Source organism: Triticum aestivum, chromosome 4B, assembly GCF_018294505.1.
Source record: "Triticum aestivum cultivar Chinese Spring chromosome 4B, IWGSC CS RefSeq v2.1, whole genome shotgun sequence".
NCBI lineage: Eukaryota > Viridiplantae > Streptophyta > Magnoliopsida > Poales > Poaceae > Triticum > Triticum aestivum.
The window spans coordinates 414,643,957-414,651,121 of NC_057804.1; positions in this window are offsets into that span (position 1 = coordinate 414,643,957).

Sequence of the window (7,165 nt, forward strand, 5' to 3'; positions counted from 1 at the left end):
GTGTCAGTCAGCCAACTGCACCAGCAGTTAAGTAGAAGCAGCGTTCTTCTCCAGCGCAGCTCTCCGACTCCACGTCGCCGCCAAGAAGCTAACCGGCCGTCAATGGTCAACCCGCCTATCTTGGCTTCAACCGGAGGGTAGCAGCGGTGGCCTTACTTGGACCCGAGTGGCGGTGACCTACCGTGTTCTACTCTTCCTCGTTTTCTATGTGGCGCGGCCTCGTTGGCAGCGGGGCGGGGCCTCGGCGGAGCCGGAGATGTCCTTTGTCTCGTTACTGGCGGGCGGCGCCTCAGCGGAGTGGTGGAAATCCTCCCCCATGTTGCCGGTAGGGTGGGGCCTCGGCTGAGCCGGTGATGTCCTCTGCCTCGTTGTTGGCAGCAATGGCTGCCATCTCCTTGTGGTCCGTCGTCTGCCCGTCCCGAAGAGCGCTGGAGCGCGAGGAAGCCATGGTAGGCAGTAGTGGTGTGGACAGGAGAAAGGGAACGAATGCGGATGACTGCGGCTATGGCCGGCGCAACAGTTTATATAACAATGGTGGGCGGGCGGAGGGACGGACGTGTGGCGCTGGAGTAGCTGCCTCGGCAACCGCGTATCATTAATGTGGGCTGTAGATGGACGTACAGATGTCACTTGTGTCGTTTGAAGGCGGAGCAATCGCCTGCACCGGGAAGCGGGGCGGGCGGCGCTGATTGTTTCGGGCGGAAAGCGCGCACGGGCGAGGAGATGACTTTACTAGGAGAGGATGACAATGGGAACCCACCAGGGCCATAGCCTCACGTACGCAAATGCCTCCTTATTATATATATATATATATATATATATGTAACTATAATTTATTTTACTTCCTCCTGGTTTCCTGACATCACGGCCCCACACCATTGTCAACCTATGTACTCCCTCCTTTCCGGTTTATAGGGCTTATCTCAAAATTTTAGTTTTTCCATTTTATAAGTCTCAATTTGGTTGTTTTCCATCACATGTTCAGATTCCAAGGTGCATTAAATCATTGCATGCAAGTATTAAGAGAAAATTGACCAATGCATGTACTTTATGCATGCATGCATTGCAACTAATGTATTGATAAACATAATTTTTGAGGATAATAAGAGCATTAATTAGGTGCTTTTGCAAAATTACAAAAAGTATTCCACCACTAGCCAACTACCTTGATTGGTGAGATTTTTGAATTAAGCACTATAAACCGGAAAGGAGGGAGTAGTCAATAAATGAGAGAATTGCACAAGAAGCGACCGACAGCTGTGACCAAGCAGCTCGAGCAGTATTTGTGTTTTTGAGGTGTGAGCACTGCAGAGTTTTTCGATGCTTAGCCCAGATATTAATTTTTCTCCTCTGAACAACAACGAAAACATCACTGCAGGTATTAACTGGGCGGGCTGTGGCCCGTCTAGCCCAGGCCAGATATCCAGCCCAGATATTAATTTTTTTTCAAGCTGAAAATGGCTAGCCCAGCTATACTTTTTTTAGGAATACCCACGCAAGGTCAAGCTGTTATTCTCCAACCCGCTGGGCTGCAAATCTTTCCTAGGAGGGATGCAGTAGGCTTAACAAGAAAATGGGCTTTAAGAAATAATAAATGGGATGTAATTATAAAAACTGGGCAATAACTATAAAAAATGCACCAAACACGTAATTACTTTGTAAAATATTATTTTTGGATATTGAAAATTTTAATTTCATTAATTGTTGCAAGCGCAATGTTTTGTTGGATTTTTACGTAATATAAATTTATATTGAAATTTTATTTAATCTAACTAGAAATTTCGGGATAAAAATATTTCGGATCCCATCAAAATGTGGGAAATTTTATTGAATTCTGTTTTGAACGGTTGGTTGAAATGGGCTGTACTTTTAACAAACTGTAAATGGGTTGTACTAAATTCCATTAGAATTCAAAAATGGGCTACACATTCTTACAAATCTCAAATAGGCTATAAGTTCTCTGCCACACACTTCTGGTCTTACTATGTTGACGCGTCCCCTAAAAAAACAGAGTTGATGCGTATGCAAGGCTTTGTCAACTTATAGTCAACACACGGTTCTAGCAGGAGTGGCCGTTGGATGTCCATCCAACGGATGCCGTGCTTCTTCTTCAATTTCGGATATTCTAGCTTCACCTGCCCAAAAAATGATTCCTCTCCCTGACATCTGGGGCACACCGTTTCAGAAGCTGACCTGTGGGCCTACTAAGTTGACGTACCAAGGGCTTTGTCAACTTAGTCAATATAAATGATTCTAGTTGCAGTGACCGTACGATGTCCATCCAACGGCTCGTGCTTCTTCAATCTCTGGTCTTCTTGCTCCAGCCGCCCAAAGCAGCACCGGTCGTGCCGCCTGCTCCTGCCTCCCGTGGCAGGCTGCGATGCCGTGGAGGCCTCACCGCCCCCTACTACTCCCACCGCTGGCCAGGCCATCCCTCCACTCACCCACACCCCCTGTTATTCTGCGGCGACGGCAGTGTAGCCGAACCAGTGAACCCTCGTACTCCTCTCCGCGTGTGCATCCACTGCTGCGTCTTCCCTGACTCCACGTCGTCCCCTTCCTAGGCCTCGCCGTCGTCCACCGCCGTGGTGCTCTCGGCGCGACGTGGTCAACATGGTCAAGGAACGACTTCCATCAGACATGGACTGTACATGGAGAGGCTGACAGCTGGGTCCACGGCAGCCGCAAGGAAGTGCCTCCTTATTACGCACAAAATAATTATTCCTCCACCTGACAGCGGGGACCCACCGGACAGGCCACCGTATTTCGTGAAAAAAATGATTCGCCCCCTGACTGCTGGGACCCACCAGCTACATCTACGCACGCAAGGAAGTGCGTCTGAAAAAAAATGATTTGCCCCCCTGACTGCTGGGACCCACCAGCTACATCTTCGCACGCAAGGAAGTTCGTCCGAAAAAAACGATTCGCCCCCTGACTCCTAGGACCCACCAGCTACACCTTCGCATGCAAGGAAGTGCGTCCGGGCAAAAAAAAAAACAATTCGCCCCCCTGATTGCTGGGACCTAGCAGCTACACCTTTGCACGCAAGGAAGTGCGTTCGGGCAAAAAAACACAAAACGATTCGCCCCCCTGACTGCTGGGACCCACCAGCTACATCTTTGCACGCAAGGAATTGCCTGACAGTCGGGACCCACCTGGTCGAAGCGTACGTAGCGTTGTCATTCTGGTCGCCAATGTGTACGTACGTATATACTGGTCGATGTAGAGGCGTGCACGTGTCGTAGTAGAGGCGCGCACCTAGCATGTACACGTACGTACAACAGCGAGGGTGCAAGAAAGAAAATACGGCCACGTATGTGTACACACGGGCGGGGTCTCGAATGCCTACTCGCGCATACGTACGGCCAGGGCTCGTGTACATGGCTGGGTCGGAACGAATAAACAGCGTTGTCGTCGTGTTCATGGGGAGGCAACAAAATGCGTCGTGTTCATGGGGAGGCAACGGAATGCGTCGTGTTCATCAGAAGGCAACGGAACGCGTGGGAGCCAACCGGCTGGGTCGGAACGGAATGCGTGGTCGTGTTCATCTGGAGGGCTTGGACAGAACAGGCGATGGAAACGAGGCCTGGCGTACCGCAGAACAGAGGAAACGACCTTGTGTTCAACCGGCCACGTTCGAAATAGGATCTTGTTCATCGGGAGGGGTGTGGCATACCGCAAAATGGAGGAAACGGACCTCCTACGGTCGAAACGGGGGTCCTGTTGATCGGGAGGGGTGTGGCGTACCGCAAAACGGAGGGAACAAACCTCCTAAGGTCAAAACGGGGGTCCTATTGATCGGGAGGGGTGTGGCGTACCGCAAAACGGACGAAACGGACTTGTGTTGGAGCACTACGGTCGAAACGGGGGTCCTGTTCATCGGGAGGGGTGTGGCGTACCGCAAAACTGGACTCCACGGGATATTGTTCATCTCCACCGTCGACCTCCTCCAGCCTCCACGGGCTACCGTCGACCTCCTCCAGCCTCCACGGGCTCCTGTTCATCCAGCCTCCACTGCGTACTACTCCACCGGCTACTGTTCAACCACCCCTCCACGGGCACCCCTCCACCGTCTACTGTTCATCCAGCCCTCCACACCATGGGGTCCTGTTCATCCAGAGGCAACGCCACCGCTCACTGTTCATCCAACCCCCTCCCCCCGCAACGCTCACTGTTCATCCTAGAGGCAGCATCGATCGGCTTGAGTTAGCAGCAGTAGTGAAGGAATCGCTCGATCGGGTTCGGTTAACAGCCATCGATCGATCGCTTGGGTTCAGTAACGCGTAGCCTACAGTGCAATCACTCGGGTTCGGTTAGAGCCCAACGCCTCGCTTGGGTTCAGTTAGAGCCAATGCCTTGCACACACACGCGTATGTGTATGAGAGAAACGCGCATCGCTCGGCCCCCGACCTCCCACCGTAACCGGGAACTCCCCGAAATTTTCCTCGACCTCGCTTCTACCACAGTTTTTTTTGTCATGGACGGCCCAAAGAATGTCATGCAGCTGCGTCTCCGGCCCGCCCAGGACGAAAATCCCATTTTCTGTCATGATTTTTTGTCATAGAAGTAGGAGCCCACCACATCTATGATGATACCGGGTTTTGTCACAATTATCGTCATAGAAGTGTCATATGTATGACAGAAAAAAAATTCGTTCGACCCAAAATGTCATGGATGTGTCTTTTTTTTGTAGTGTGCCCTCCCGCGTGCTTCACTCTAAGCCAGGAGGAGATTGAGCAGTTTTTCACCTGCCTCGTAGGAGTAAAACTTCCTTACAGTTACGTGGGGAAGATAAGCAGATACCTAGACTCAGCGAAGCAGAAGTTCAGCCGGATGAAGTCTCACGAGTGTCACGTGCTGATGACGCAGATACTTCCAGTTGCAATCCATGGGATCATGGACGCGCATGTCTGCAAAATGCTATTTGGCCTATGCAACTTTTTTGACGTCATCTCTCGGAAGTCGGTTGGCGTGAGGCAACTCAGAAGGCTGCAGGAAGAGATCGTGGTGATACTATGCGAGCTTGAGATGTACTTCCCGCCCGCATTCTTCGATGCTATGGTGCATCTGCTGGTCCATATCGTGGAGGATATCATCCAACTCGGGCCGATGTTCCTGCACAACATGATACCGTTCAAAAGGATGAATGGTGTCATCAAAGGATACATTTGCAACAGGGAACGTCCAGATGGAAGCATAACCAAGGGCTTTCTGACCAAAGAGTGCATCTCCTACTGCACGAATTATCTAGGCATCGAGAACCCCGTTGGTCTGCCCGTCAACAGGCACCTTGGCAGACTAGTTGGATGGGGTCACCGCGAGGGTTGATGTCTACTACACAACCTTCTTCTTGTAGATGTTGTTGGGCCTGCAAGTGCACAGGTTTGTAGGACAGTAGCAAATTTCCCTCAAGTGGATGACCTAAGGTTTATCAATCCGTGGGAGGCGTAGGATGAAGATGGTCTCTCTCAAGCAACCCTGCAACCAAATAACAAAGAGTTTCTTGTGTCCCCAACACACCCAATACAATGGTAAATTGTATAGGTGCACTAGTTCAGCGAAGAGATGGTGATACAAGTGCAATATGGATGGTAGATATAGGTTTTTGTAATCTGAAAATATAAAAACAGCAAGGTAACTAGTGATAGAAGTGAGCATAAACGGTATTGCAATGATATGAAACAAGGCATAGGGTTCATACTTTCACTAGTGCAAGTTCTCTCAACAATAATAACATAGATAGATCATATAACAATCCCTCAACATGCAACGAAGAGTCACTCCAAAGCCACTAATAGCGGAGAACAAATGAAGAGATTATGGTAGGGTACAAAACCACCTCAAAGTTATTCTTTCGGATCGATCTATAAAAGAGTTCGTACTAGAATAACACCTTAAGACACAAATCAACCAAAACCCTAATGTCACCTAGATACTCCATTGTCACCTCAAGTATCCGTGGGCATGATTATACGATATGCGTCACACAATCTCAGATTCATCCAACCAACACAAAGTACCTCAAAGAGTTCCCCAAAGTTTCTACCAGAGAGTCAAGAAAACGTGTGCCAACCCCTATGCATAGGTTCATGCGCGGAACCCGCAAGTTGGTCACCAAAACATACATCAAGTGGCACGTGATATCCCATTGTCACCACAGATAAACACGGCAAGACATACATCAAGTGTTCTCAAATTAAAGACTCAATCCAATAAGATAACTTCAAGAGGGAAACTCAATTCATCACAAGAGATTAGAGGGGGAGAAACATCATAAGATCCAACTATAATAGCAAAGCTCGCGATACATCAAGATCATGCCATAGAGAGAACACGAGAGAGAGAGAGAGAGATCAAACACATATCTACTGGTACATACCCTCAGCCCCGAGGGTGAAATACTCCCTCCTCATCATGGAGAGCACCGGGATGATGAAGATGGCCACCGGTGATGGGTTCCCCCTCCGGCAGGGTGCCGGAACGGACTCCCGAGAGGTTTTTGGTGGCTACAGAGGCTTGCGGCGGCGGAACTCCCGATCTATCTTGATATTTGATGGTTTTAGGGTATGTAGGCTTATATAGGCGAAATAAGTCGGCCGAGAGGTGCTCGAGGGGCCCACGAGACAGGGGGGCACGCCCTACAGGGGGCACCCTCCTATCTCGTCGCTGCCTCGAGTATCTTCTGACATGAACTCCAAGTCTCCAGGATCACATTCTTCCAAAAAATCACGCTGCCGAAGGTTTCATTCCGTTTGGACTCCGTTTGATATTCATTTTCTTCGAAATACTGAAACAGGCAATAAAACATCAATATGGGCTGGGCCTCCAGTTAGCAGGTTAGTCCCAAAAGTAATATAAAAGTGTATAATAAAGCCCATAATCATTCAAAACAGATAATATAATAGCATGAATGCTTCATAAATTATAGATACGTTGGAGACGTATCATCATCCCCAAGCTTAATTCCTACTCGTCCTTGAGTAGGTAAATGATAAAGAAAGAATTTATGAAGTGTGAATGCTAGAAGGTGCACAAGTTTGATCAATGATAATTTCAATCACCTTTTCTAGCATGATAATATGTCATAACAGTAGTTCATCTCATAAAACTTCTCACGATGAAGTAACAAGCAATTCACATGTCAAAGCATAGACCATAAACTTTC